This window comes from Protopterus annectens, chromosome 13.part0, assembly GCF_019279795.1.
Source record: "Protopterus annectens isolate FY-2018-M chromosome 13.part0, PAN1.0, whole genome shotgun sequence".
Taxonomy (NCBI): domain Eukaryota; kingdom Metazoa; phylum Chordata; order Ceratodontiformes; family Protopteridae; genus Protopterus; species Protopterus annectens.
Genome location: NC_056747.1, coordinates 753,652,063 through 753,666,868, shown reverse-complemented (window position 1 = coordinate 753,666,868; position 14,806 = coordinate 753,652,063). Strand labels below are relative to the sequence as shown.

At 44.9% G+C, this 14,806-nt stretch overlaps 1 protein-coding gene across 1 annotated transcript in view; it reads right to left on the bottom strand.

Moving 5' to 3' along the window:
- Positions 1–14,806, bottom strand: part of TAOK1 (TAO kinase 1) — a 3,628,992-nt gene that overhangs the window by 3,330,407 nt on the left and 283,779 nt on the right. Inside the window, exon 2 of the mRNA XM_044054451.1 lies at positions 5,563–5,662. The gene's annotated coding sequence lies outside the window, so the exon portion shown is untranslated. The remainder of the gene's footprint in view (positions 1–5,562; positions 5,663–14,806) is intronic.

Genomic DNA, 14,806 nt, shown 5'->3' with positions numbered 1-14,806 from the left:
CCCCCTGCTTGTTTACTAACTGTGGTGTTGTCCGCCTTTACCATTAATTGTCCTGGAAGAATGTGGTCCTTGAAGGCTGTCAGAGCGTTCTGTACAGCTAACATTTCTTTTTACTTGATATGCAGGTGCATTTGAATTTGGTTCCATTTGCCCTGTATGCACTTCCCTGCCAGGTGAGCCCCCATGCATAATCTGATGCGTCTGTTAGGGTTTGGGCAGCAGAGGGTAGAGTGAATGGTACTCCCTTGTTTTGGTGGCAGACCTCTGCCCACCAAAGGAATTCTGACCATAGGCAAGGTATGATAGGAATTATTGCTTCTAGATCCTAAGAATGTTGACACCATAGGCTTTTTAGATACCACTGTAGTTTCCTCATATGCAGTCTTGCATATGGAATTATTAGAATGCAGGGGGCCATGAACCCCCAAGGCTTGCAGCATTTGCTTTGCAGATAGCAGGGTTTTTGTGGCCACTAGTTTGAAGTAAGTTGCCAGATGAATTCGTTTCTCTGGCGTGAGGAAAGCCATCCGGGAAGTTGTGTTCAAGCTTGCTCCCTGGAATATAATTTGTTGACAGGGTACCAGATGTGATTTATTTTCATTTATGGTGTACCCCAGACAAGTTAGCACCTTTTGTACAAATGCCAGATGATTCAAAAGTATGTTCTGGCTTTCTGCCTGAATTAGACAATCGTCCAGGTATGGGTATATTTGAATATTTCTTTGCCTGGAAAATGCAATGACTGGAGCTAGGCACTTTGTGAATACCCTGGGTGCAGTAGATAAGCCAAAGGGCAGTGCGGAGAATTGATAATGCATGTAGCCTGCTTTGAAGCATAGGTATCTTCTGCAAGATTCCCTGATTGGGATGTGCAGGTAGGCTTCCTTTAAATTCAGTGCTGCCAACCAGGCAACGTTGACTAGCACAGGAAGCAACTGGTGAAGAGTTAGCATCTTGAATTTTGGAATCACCAAAACGATGCTTAAGATAGAAAGGTCTAGGATAGGACGCCACGAGTTGTATTTTCTGGGTACCAGGAAAAGTCTCGAGTAGAAACCTCGTCCCTTTTTCCTCTTCTGGTACAGTTTGAATACAGTTTATTCTTAAGAAAGAGAGTACTTGCCTTTGAGCCTCTGCCCACTGATTTGAGGGTAGATCTGTCCAACCGTTTGGCGTCGGTAACGTGTGGAACTGAAATCTGTATCCTTGGGAAACCATATTTAAAACCCATTTGTCCTAGGTAATGAGTTCCCAGTTTTTTGCCGGCAAAGCAATTTTTCCCTGTAAAGGAGCAGTCAGTTGAGAAGTGCTTGGAAGTTTTAAAGTTAAGTCATTGAGACAGTTTACCATAGGGGGGAGTCTTACTACTCCCCGATTTGGAAGTGGGAGTCCCCCACTGCTTAGTCCTGTGCGTACCCTGGGACTGAAGCCTGGGTGTTCTGCTGGTTCTGGGTTTGGACTGAGAAGGCCTGGAAGAGGCAGGAAAGGACCAATTCTTAGAGGGTCAATGCCTACTAAATCTTGGAGGCGGAACTTGTAGGAAATCTTTAACAGTTTGCATAGGTTAAGCTTTTTCCTCCATCTTTTTAAGAACTTCTGCTTTGTTGCCAAACAGGCAGTCCTGATTTAAGTGAGCATCCAGCAATTTAGCTTTAACAAGACCTGGCAAGGATTGCTCCTTAAGCCAAGCATGCCTTCCAAGTACAGACCCAGTGACAGCAGCCCAACAAGATGCCTCTAAGTGAATCAAAACCACATTGCAAGGTATGTTTTCCATTCTGTTCAGCAGAATGCATTAAATCTTGTAAATCCTTATTTTCGGCACAGTCAGGAATCAACATCATTTTCTGTTTAAGCAATCCAATAATATGCTGCTGATACTTAAACATATGAAGCTGGCAATTTAAGGCCCTAATGGCCAAGGTTGCAGAAGTGTATACCTTCTTACCCCATTTACCCAGCACCCTGGAGTCTCTATCAGAGGGGGGAGGATTTTTGGCTGTAGTAGCCTTAATGCCCTTGTGTTCCTGTGAAAGTCTCAGGATCCGCAGCAGGAGTTTTAAAAAGTAACTTGCGAGAGTCAGGAACCCTGTAATATCTATCAGGTTTTCTGGGAGCAGGAGGTAGAGAGTCAGGGGCCAAGCTAGATTCCGTAAAGGCATCAAGAATGTCTAGTACAGGAGGGATGGCTGAAGGCCTGTGCTGGGGCAGGAGTAAGAAATCCCCTAAGCCTCTTTTTAGAATCAGAGTAATCCTGGCTTTCCCAACGAAAATGCTCCCTAAGAGTATGCAATGTTTCACCAAAATAAAAATCCTCTGGGGGGGAAGCAGAGGGAATAGAGTCCTCTGCATCAGAATCCTCATAGGCAGATAAGGGTAAATCCTGGTCATCAGAGGAAACAAATTTCAGAATCCTGGTCAGAAGTATCATAAGCAAATTCAGTCCTAGGTCTCTTAGAGGGGGAAGGTTGGCTTTCCCTGATTAAAGTAATAAGATCTTCAGCCATTCTTCTCAATTGTTTTTTAGGCATAGAGGCCTGACCATGCGGTCTGGGCGGTTTCCTAGGCATGGTTTGAGTTCTAGGCCTTGAAGAAGATGACGTTGGTTTAATATGCAAGTCAGTAGGCCTGAATACACCCTCATAAGCTGGTGTCTGCACAGCAGCTTTGGACCCATCTAAGGTAGAGACATCCGCAGGTTCCACAGGTGAAGCATCTTGCTGCATACTTGACTCCAAATGGGTCTCAGTAGACGCCTGCGAATCTGAAGTAGCGGGTATCAGGGGCTGCGAAAGCACCTCACTGAGTACCAGCGAACTGGCTTAGGAGAAGTGTCGTCGGCAGCTTTGGACCTAGGTGGACTGTCTCTACCTTTGCATTTTTTCGGAATGTCGGTAGTCGGATGGCTTACCGAAGACATATCTGGATAATTGAACTGCATACCAAAATATTTAGAAGCATAAATATACAGACTAAGAATAGTTTGTTGCTTAAATAAGGCACAAAACCGACAGTGAGGTACCTCGTGGTCAGGGCCTAGGCAAGGAATACAGTATGAAAGAAAATCTTTATGAGGTATTTGCTTTCCACAAGAAATACAGTTACTGACTTTTACTGACATCTGTTTAGAGCAAGAAAACATTTCCCCAACGGGGTACTTGGCTTTAGTTGAAAACTCGAAAACAAAAATTTCAGGAGTCGGCCGACCGGCACTTGTGAACTGCTTCTGCTTCGGGCACCGCATGGCAAGAAAGACTGATGTAATGGCATCATCTGCATACTTTATACCCCTAACATCACAGAAGATGAGACAGCAACTGACGCAGGACCCAAGACTTTGATAATCAGGCGACTGAGGGTTACTGCAAGCAGATAACCCAAATGCGATGACTGCAACAGTGAAACACATAGAACATCAGATAAGTAAATATGCTTGTATATTAATATTAGCCCAATGACCATCAGAGTCTTTACAAGTGCAGCCGTGTAATTCAACCCAGTTTTGTCCCAGAGTTCAACTGGCAACTATATAGTGGGGTAGGTTAGTAAACAGGTAGCCAAGGGTTATGTGGGGGTTATACAAGTTTAGGATTAGTTATTGTCACCCTCTGTCCATTAGAGACACACAAGGGTTTTAACCAGGGGGTGAATTTGCTACTTCCCAGCCAATGATCAAAAGTTTCTTTTGAATAAGATCAAGGATGAGCTCTACTTCAGGGAGATGGGGAGTTTATTCCACAGCATGGGGATCATTTGAGACACACACTGGTCTCTCCCGCATATTCTATTTATGTGTCCTTGGATCTAATGCTTCTGGTGCCTAAAGTCTGGATGAATAGGGATGTGATGATACACATCTTTGAAATCTAGTGTTACCAGGAAACATGAAAGAGGAAGAAATAACAGGTTTACAAGAGAAATCCAGAACTGGTATCCAAGCATTGTCTTTTTTTGGCACTAAAAACGTCTCTGAATAAAACCCTTTTTCTACCTGGGAAGAAGGAACTGGTTCTATCAATCCCTTGGACCGCATGTGATGGATAAATGGAAATAACAGTGTGTCTGGTCTGGTACATAAGGGGTTAAACCCTGGAAAGGACGAATATCATCCCACTGTCATTTGTAACCTTGATCAATGATCTTCAGAACCCATCTATCTGAAACTAACAGTTGACGAAGAGAAAAGTGGAAATCAACACTTTTTGGAAGGGAAAAGAGGCTGACAGCATGGGAAGTGGGGCAAGGTCCCTTAAATAGTTATTCTGACTTGCTGGACTGCCCTTTGTTCTGGGAGGCTCCAGAATTCTTTTTGAACCTCCCTTGCCATTTCTTCTTAAACATCTGTTTACCTGCATTTTGCTGAGATTAGTTTTTTTTTTTTTTTTTTGCAAGAACTGGACGAGGGGTAAGAGAATCCCTTAGAAGATTTGTAAAAGGAGGTGGGTCTATAAAAACTCCCTGTATCAACTTTTCCCTTTCAACATGCTTTTTAATGAACTCTGCATCAGAGAGACCAAAAGCAATCTCCATCAAAAGGAGAGTTTAAAATCTCATTTTTAACATCTGGGAATTTGTGAACACAGCCAGGCTAACCTCTTCACAACAGTACCAGTGGCCATAGCATCAACTGAGTCATACACACACTATATTGTACAAGTCACTACTCACGGTCTACAATCTAAATTATTTAAAGCAGTGTTTTTCTCACAAGAAGAAACTGCAGACAAAACATTCCTCATACTTCCACAGTTAGAACATATGAGCCTGACAATTCAAACTTCTGAAATTCAGAGTTGCATACATTTTCCCCATACTTAATCTTCCCATCCTTAACAGAAAGAGTAGGATTGGAACGGACTACATGTTTAGCAGCAGTAGGATTAACTAAAGCTAAAGCTGCGAGTCAGATTTGGGAAGTGTGCAAAAAACTTAAAAGATTGAGGAAATTTTATACATCCTATCTGCCTTTTTAGAGGCAGCTGGCTGGCTAGCCTAGTACTTAACTTTTCTACCTTCCGGCCACTTAACTGTGACTTGACACATTTAGAAATCTGAATCCCCACACACACTGTACCCCATAAAAAGGAAAGAAGTTAAGTTTACAACCAACTTGCTATGTGGAAAAACTTTACATGCAATGGGGAATATGTACCATCCAGGTAGACAAACGTATCAGAAGGTTTCATGTGAACCCAAGTGGTTTCAATGAGTCAGATGAACAGCAAAGAAATGCTTGCTATACTTAGCGAAAAAAGGGTTAAGACTATTTGAATATCTGCAGTAATCTAGAGATGATTCTGTAAGTAAGAAACTATAGAAACAGGATAAGGAAAAGTTCTGTTAAAGAGTGCACCTTTCCTTTAATTTACCAAATTTCTGACATACATACACTTCTCAGCAGACAGTGAGAAGTCTGTAAAGTGATACACAAGACAAGAGGCCTTGAAACGTAAAGTTCAATCCTCAAATTCCAACATATCCATGAATTCAGTTGCAGTTAATTTCTTAAGGATAACTCTACATTAACTACTTGTAATGAAAGGATCAAAAACAAAATCTTACCTCAGGAATTCCATTCCCTTGAGACTCCACAGCCTTCCATATGATCAATTATTCCTTTTTTGCAAAACAACCCATGTTATACAGGATGTCGAGCTTCACACTACAAAAACATTCAAGAACTACTAAGTAGATTGCATTTCAGGATCTGCTGCATTATTACTTCAATTTGCACCAAACAATGACACACTGTTGCCATTATAAAATAAACCAAATTACACAAACTTAACATATCTCTGCATGCAAAAGACTACCTCCGGAAGGAAAACAACAATGCAGCTAATAAACAATTTCAAGGTAAGAAATTGTCAATCGTCCCATACCTTACATGTTCTGCTATTCTCTCGCTTACAAAATACTTAACATGATTTCTGTACCTAAATGCCTTTTTATTGTCATATTTCTGTTACAAATTTTACATCTGTGTATGCCACTGCTGGCCAGGGTCACAGCTGAAAAAGTTCATCAGACCAGTTCACGTACTGGTTAACAAGTGCAAAATAATAAAAAAAATCAAATTCTGTACAAGAATTTTTACAGCACATCTAAAAATGCATCACAAGGAGGCATGTGACAATTTTATCTGAAGAAGGGCTTAGACCCAAAAGGCTTATTTGTGATTTTAAACTTGTGTTTTTATTAAAAGTTTACTTCTGCCTGGTGGTTTGACTGCTCTTTATATGCTTTGCTCTTTAGATTATTCTTGGGCAGTGAACCTTTAGTAAAGGACTTTATCTTCTATGCTTGTTAAGAAATGAAACCATGCACCTTGTTCAACATAAAACAGTCCAAGCTGCAACTTTAGTGTAAGAGATGGCTTCCAGTAATTTAGAAGAAAAGGCAAACCAAATGCACACAAACAAATCTGACTAAGGCATTAACAGCATGTACACACACTTCAAATGACAAAATGTTGGGAAAGTAGCAGGAGCTTTAAGTGGCTATTCAGATCAGCTGATAAAACCACAGAAATTAGAGAAGACTGGGTAAGTCTCTTCTCAAAAAGAACCATTTCAAAATCATTACTACAGTTAGAAGACAGCATGCAATGAAAAACTGAGTTTTCGGCTACTGCAGGGAACTCAGAAGTAGGCTGGATGAAAACTATGAAAGTACAAATAAGCAACTGAACTCAGGCTGCACAGCAATATTTCTTAAATGAGAGGGCATATTGGCTACATGTTCTAAATTTGGCCATCAGAAAGCAGCAAAACCTACATTAATAAAAATATTCAATTACACTTGCAGAAAGAGCTGCTCTTGACAAAACCATGGCTGAAAATTAAAAAATGGAGACAGTATTTGATGAAAATGACTATTCCCTGTACATGAGGCAAGAGAGAAGCAAGTTTGTGCCAGCAATCAGCAGCTGTAAGAGATGGGGGTGAAATTAAAGTTATATCCAAATGGCTAGACAATATTCTTTTCTGGAGGATCAAAAACAACTTTGATTAACTAATAGCCATGAAAAAATGAAGCTCTGGCAAGCTTAAGGGGACTCCGTTTTGAAATCTTCCGTCAGTAAAAGCCAATGCAGAGATTTTTCTCAATGAAACCTCTCATTGTTGCTAACGAAAATGCTCAAGTGACAGAAAGAAAAATCCCAGGACCTGACCATAAGAATCAAGGGTACACTGGACTCAAACCAGAGACCAGTGCTGTGCCCTGAAATGATCATGAAGAAAGACCAACAACAAAGTGAATTCAGTGAATAAGTGAGATAAATGTAAAGTGTCAATACTAGACAAAGCCTGGACATGTAAACTGCGGTTTTGCAAGTGGTGCATGATGAAAAATTTTGCCAGTTGTAAAGCATAACCACCACAGTACGTCATAAATGTTTAGGACAATGAATTATTACTATTAATATAAATAAAGTTTCCTGATGTAAATTGCATGATATCTGCCACTGGTACAAAATTAGAAGTTATGTACCTACCATAACGTTCCATGTTAGTTGTCTTCTCTCGCCTTCTTTCTTGCTGGATGGGTTCGGAGCCGATCCTCAGCTCCGACTCGGCACTTGCTTTAGCTCGAGAACTCCTTTTACCAGCTCGAGGCAACCCTATATCCCATGATGCAAGGCGGAACTACCTCAGATCTCGTTTGGCAGCTAACTAACCTTGCTAAAGACTATCCTAACAGAATTAGGAACAATGGTTCCTAAAAGAAATCCTCCTAACAACGTACCGGAGGAAACAATCTAATAGGAACTCTCCAAGATCTGTCCAGGCCAGGGGAAGGAGGGAGGGCCTTAAGAAAGAAGGCAGAGAAGACAACTAACATGGAACGTTATGGTAGGTACATAACTTCTAAATGTTAAGTTGTCAATCTCGCCTTCATTCTTGCTGGATGGGACCGCGTCCCTAGCACCTGTATCCCGGGTGGCTCAATGGAACAGACTCTTGAGAACTGTGGAACCAAAACTGGCCCTATCTCTGGAGGCCAAGTCCAACTTGTAATGAGAGACAAAGGTATGGGGTGTAGCCCAAGTAGCTGCTGCACAAATGGTATCAATGGGTAGTCTATCCTGAAAAGCTGCAGAAGTGGATAGACTCCTGGTAGAGTGTGCATTAGGCTTAGAAGATAGCTTTTTGCCCCTGAGAGAGTACACATAGGAAATAGTGGAAGTCAACCATCTGGATAAGGTCACTTTAGATACTGGAAGACCTATTCTGTTTTCTGCATAGGAGACAAATAATTGGTCCGATTTTCTGAATTGTTTAGTTCTATGCAAATAGTACCTGAGCTGACGATGGACATCCAAAAAATGCAGTTTCTGTTCAGCTCTGTCAGAATAGTTTGGGAAAAAGACTGGAAGGTCTATAGATTGGTTAATGTTGGTTTGAGATACGACTTTGGGGAGAAAGGAAGGGTTAGTTCTTAATGATACCCTGTCCTTATGAAAAACCAAATAAGGGGAACGAATGCAGAGAGCTTGAATTTCGGAAACCCTTCTTGCAGAAGTGACAGCCAGTAAAAATATAGTTTTCCAGGTCAATAACTTCAAAGAACATGAAGCAGACGGTTCGAAGGGAGGAAGTATCAAGGATGCCAACATTAAGTTTAGATCCCATTGTGGAGGAGGATGCTTTATAGGTGGTTTTAGGAGGAAAACTCCTCTCAGAAAGGCCTTGCACAACCTATGAGACATAATGTTATTGTCATGCAGGCCAACATGATACTTAGAAATAGCAGCCAGTTGTACTTTGACTGTAGATGATGAGGATCCTGAATGAAAAACCTCCGCCAGGAAATCTAAAACCGAATGTACAGGAGCAGTAAAGGATCAATATTTCTGAATTCGCCCAAATAGAAAACGCCGCCACTTGCTAGCATAAACAGTCCTAGTGGACGACTTCAAGGAAGAGACTAAAATGTCTCTGACTGAGTCCAAATCATCGGTAGCCTGGCTAGGGTAGGAAGTGGAGCAACCAAGCAGTGAGGTTGAGAGAATGAATGGCCCGGTGCTGCTGACCCGATTGATGGATCAAGAGATCCGAACTGGGTCCAGATGCCAGGGCTGCACCAGAAGGTGACGATGCAGGATGGAAACCAAATTTGTCGAGGCCAATATGGGGCAATGAGGATCAACTTGGCTCTCAAACGGTGGCTTTCTGAATGACTTGTGGAATCAAGGGAAAGGAGGAAAAGCTACAGAAGTCCCCGGGCCAATCCTGGGTTAGAGAGTCTCTCAGAGGTTGGCCTGGAAGGGAAAGAGAGTGAAGAAATCGGGCACTTGTTGTTTTGAGGAGTAGCAAAAAGATCGCAACAAGGAGTGCCCCACTTCAGAAAAATCTGATCCACTACAGATTGATTGAGACACCACTCGTGAGGCATCAGAATGGATCTGCTCAGCCTGTCCGCTAATAGGTTGGACCTGCCGGGGATGTGCATTGCTATCAGAAACCGCTGAGAAGAGATCGCCCACTGCCAAAGTCTGAGCTTCTCGACATAACGGATAGGACCTGGTCCCGCCCTGCTTGTTGATGTACCAGACTACGGACATGTTGTCCGTCTGTACTGCAATAGTCCCCGTGGGAAGAAAGTCGTTGAGGGCTTGCAACGTTAAAAGCACTGCTCTCATCTCCAGGACATTTATGTGCAGATGGTATTCTATGGGTTGCCACGTCCCGTGGACCATCCTGCCCTAATAATGCCCCCCCCCCCCACCCGATCAGAGAGGCAGCCGCCGTGACTGTGGCAACTGGAGGAGGGGGAATAAAGGGTCGGCCCTGATGAAGAAGAGGGGAAGATATCCACCAGTTCAGATGAGCTCGGCACGACTGTTACCAAGATTTCGTGCCTCATCGGGAGACTGTGGTATGACCACTGCGTGAATAGCATCCACTGCAGAAGACGCATGTGGAAGCGAGCCAGAGGTAGAAGAACAATGGCCGCAGCCATAAGACCTAGAACCTTCAGTATAAATCTGACTTTGATCTTGTTGCTTTGCAAAAGAAGCCGAACAAATTTTTGGATGTCCAGAATTCTTTGATCTGTTAGTCTGGCTAACATTTTGACGGTGTTTAATTCTGCGCCTATAAAGGTGATAGATTGGCAAGGCAGCAGAGAAGATTTTTCGAAGTTTACTGAAATTCCCAAACTCCTGCAAAGCTGTAGAGTGTAGTCTCTGGACTGAAGCAGCTGACACTTGGTGGTGGCGGAGAGGAGCCAGTCGTCCAAATAGGGAAACACCTGGAATCCTCGACGTCTCAAATGAGCTGTGACCACTGCCATGCATTTGGTAAACACTCTGGGGGCTGAAGTGAGGCCAAAGGGCAGGGCTCTGAATTGGTAATGACTGGTCCCTAGCCGAAGCGGAGAAACCTTCTGAGCGTGTGTGAATCTTTATGTGATAGTACGCATCCTGAAGGTCTATAGAGCACATCCAGTTGTCCTTGCCCAGAAAGGGCAGAATGGACTGAAGCGTGACCATCCGGAATCTTGCCTTCTTGACAAATCTGTTCAGATTGCTCAGGTCTAATATTGGTCTCCAATCTCCGTCCTTTGGGGACCAAAAGAATCTGAGTAGACGCCGGATCCTACCTGTTCTGCTGGCACAGTCTGGACGGCTCTTTTTCTAGGAGCTTTGAAACCTCCTGTTCTGCCAAATCCCTTTGACCGGGTGAGATGTCTGGAAGGGATTGTAGAGGTACGGGAAACCTTCAAGGGATTTTGTAACCCTCGGATATAATCGACTGTACCCACATCTCTTGAGATAGGGATTGCCAGGCTACTGGGTACAGCGAATCCTTCCCGACTGCCTCCAAGGGTGGACAGTCGGGCATCACCTTCGGCATGCTGTAAGGGCTTCTCAGGAAGAGACTCCCTGTTGCCCTCGTTCTGACGACCCCTGCCTCTAGGGCGGCGTCATTATTGTTACCCCTCTGCCTCTGGGGTAAACTGACCACGTGTCCGTGTAGCTCCTTGGGCTTTACGGAACCACATCTTCCCCCCCTTCTGACCCTTGGGGTATGGTCTAGAAGGAGTGGAAAACTGGACTCCAACGGCAGAAAGAGTTTTACCGTCCTGCTCACACCTGGTCAAGGTATCCTTCACCTGAGGTCCGAACAAAGCCGAACCATCAAAGGGGGTATTAGTGAAGGACGCCTTAAAGGGGTCTGCAAAATTACAAAGCAGCATCCAGGCTTGGCGTCTAAGAGCAACTCCTGTGCCTGCGGCCCTGCTCGCTCCATCGGCCGCATAGGATATGAGCCGCATGGAGGAGTTAGATATAGAATTCAGGATTGCAAGCTGCGAGGCAATCTTTTCCTAAGCCCCAGCAGCAGAAGGATCCTGGACTACTTCACCGAGTTCCTTGAGAACATCTCGTTGAAGCCTGGTGAAGTGACAAAGATAATTCAGCGAACGCATAGCAAAGGTTGCTGAAGAAAACATCCGCTTTCCATACCTGTCCATGGTCCTAGAATCCTTGTTAGGAGGATGGACAGGTACTGAAAAATCCGCCAGTTCCTTCTTAGTGGCCGCCGCCACCACCATAGCAGTGGAAAGGAACTGTTTGTCCGAAGGGGCCGTGATGAATTTGGATGGTCTCCTGGGGACAGGTTCCACAGAATCTGGAGCCGCCCACGCCTTCCAAGCCACTACCTGCATCAGTGGGTCGAAAGGCGGAGACACCCAGGAGGTGGAGGGTCGGGATCCAAAAGCCTCCAGGTAGACCGACTCATCCTCGGAGGGGTCAATGGAGGGCCAATTCCCCCTCTGTTTGAGGAGCTCAAGGATGTCTGAAAAAGAGACATCCTCAGAGGGGGACCGTGGGGAACCCTCCGACTCATCTAAGTCGGTATCAGATGTAGTAGACTCAGGGGAGTCTGTGTGTTTCCTTACACGCCCTCTTCCGAGGGGTTCCCCTGCAGGATCAGGAGAAACCTCGGAAGAGGAGGAAATTCCCAGTGGGGAAACCTGGGGCGATGGATCCCTGGGCCTGTGAGCAAGAGGTTGGCAAGAGGCATCTGCAGGCACTGAAGAGGGAGGAGCTAGAGGGATGGACCGTTGACCAGGCTCAGAGGCCAGGACACTCCTCATCACCTCAAAGGCTCCTCTCCCCGGGAGGCCGGAACACACCCGCTCCGAAGAAACAGGAATGGCCGGCTCCAAAGAGAAAGAAGGCTCCGAGGCCGATGTCGGCGCCGAGCTTACCAAAGCCGAAGCCCCAAGAGGGAGAGCGGGGTCGGACAAGGGTCCGATGCCACTAGCCCCCTTGGAGCCGACAGTGGAAACCAGACGACCGGATCCCTCCAAGGAAGGTCTCAAGGAGGAGATCTGAGCCGAGGACGATGGAGCCGAAGGATGTATCGGCTCCGGCATCGAAACAGTCGCTGTCCCGAGAAGCTCCGGCTCCGAACTGCGGTGTGGAGTCGGAGGAGGAAGTTCAAGGATTGGGGCTATAGCCGAAGTCTGTTGAGACGGGCTATGGAGCATTTGGGCCAGTGCCTGAGACTTCAACAGCCTGCTTACCACCCTCTCTAAATCGTGGTCAGACAGCCTGGAAGATCTCGAAGATCGGCTCCGATGGCTCCGCCCGACAACAGAGGAGACCCCGGAGCCGAGTGGATACTCAGTATAGAAGGGGACCGGGATCTCTTACGGGTCGAAGCCATCGGAGCCGAAGTCCCTTGAACCCCAGATGGAGCCGAGGATATCTCGCCCGATGTTGATAAAGTGTCGGCTCCAGCCGGAGCCGACAAGGCCACAGTAGTCAGGGTATCGGAGCCGGTCGGTGCCGAACCCACTACTTGAACAGCAGATGTATCGGCTCCGACGGAGCCGGAGCCACCGGAGGAGGCTTGGACACTGTAGCCTGAGCCTTCGGTGGTTTAGAAGGTTTTCCTGACCCTAATTTAGGAGGAGAACCTTCTGGCTTAAGTAAGCCTCGGAGGATGAGTTTATTCCTCCTTTCCTGCAGGACTCTCTGGCTAAAAGCATGACATAAAGCACAGGAGTCCTGCAGGTGCAAAGGCCCCAGGCAATAAACACAAGAAGTGTGACCGTCTGTCAGAGACATTTTCTGACAGCACTGGTCACACTTCTTGAAGCCTGAGACCTTGCCTTCCTTTGACATCCTAGGAGGATGGAAACACAAACAATCCCAACAAACACACAAATTAATCCCTTACACAAACACACAGGAAGGGAATAACCAATGGGAAAGTAGACCTGACTAAAACTTTAGACTAAATATTATAAAAAAGTTTGAAAACAAGGGAATAGGGTGGGCTGTAACTAACTACAGACTAAACTGACACTAAAAGGGAAAAATAAACCCCTAACTACTCTTTTTCTTATTTTACAAAGAAAAACTTACCTCAGCTGGCAAAGGAGACCTCTTTCGCTAAGCGGCAAACGAGATCTGAGGTAGTTCCGCCTTGCATCATGGGATATAGGGTTGCCTCGAGCTGGTAAAAGGAGTTCTCGAGCTAAAGCAAGTGCCGAGTCGGAGCCGAGGATCGGCTCCGAACCCATCCAGCAAGAATGAAGGCGAGATTGACAACTTAACATCAGTCCTGTATCGCACGCAGTTAAAAGTACCACTTTTGTAAGAATGCAATAATATAATTCACTTTTAAACAGAGGTGCTGGCAAGCAGTTCGGTGAAAATAAAAGGTGAAGTGAGGAAAAGTACAGTTTTGTACCTACCATAAATGTAGATGTTCGAAGATCCACATTGCTGCAGTCCTTACATATGGGTAGTCCGCTGTCCTCGGTCGGCCCGAATACCAAAGTATTAGGCTGACGTCGGTCAAAGCGCTTAAAACTGACATCAGGACGTCAGGGTACAAAAGCGCATGACCGACGTCATTTCCTCAGTCTTTTCTTGCCCCAGATGTCAGAAGGCCCTAACAAGAAAGGCCAAAGCCAAAAACCAGCAAAACCTAACCAACCACCTGTGCACTAACCATATTTACAATATGTACAACACAAACCACACCACCACCTTCAACAACAGAGGGGAAGGAGGGAGGAGTTGGACTGCAGCAATGTGGATCTTCAAACATCTACATTTATGGTAGGTACAAAACTGTACTATGTTCTTCATCTCACATTGCTGCAGTCCTTACATATGGGTAGAATCCCAAAGCAGAGGTAAGGGAGGATGGCAAAACTATAAAGCATTAGGAGCTGCCAACATGCCCTGTAAAATTGCAGTGGCAAATCCAGCCCTAGATTTAGAGTAAAGTGGAAGGTGGTAATGCTTAGAGAAAGTATGCACTGAACTCCAAGTAGCTGCTTCCAAAATATCTTTAGTAGCCACCCCTTAAAAAGCTGTAGAAGTGGCAGTAGCCCTAGTGGAATGAGGCCTAATCCCAGCTGGAATCTCCTTACCATGATGGGAATAACAGAAAGCAATACAAAACCAATCCACTTAGAAATAGTTTGTTTTGAAACAGGTTTGCCCTGAGAACCCAAAGCAAAAGAAACAAACAACTGCTGAGACTGCCTGAACCCTTTAGTTCTGCTCAAATAATATCACAACTGTCTGTGTATATCCAAAGTGTGCAAAATCCTTTCCCTTTATTTTGGGGTTTGCATAAAAAGTAGGCAAATGAATAGTTTGGTTTAAAGCCACACTAGAAACCACTTTAGGCATAAAAGAAGGGTTAGTACGCAAAGACACCCTATCCTTGTGGAAAATTAAGAAAGGCTCAACTGCCATAAGGGCCTGTAATTCAGAAACCCTTCTCGCAGAGGTAATGGCCAACAAAAAAGCAGTCTTCCATGATAA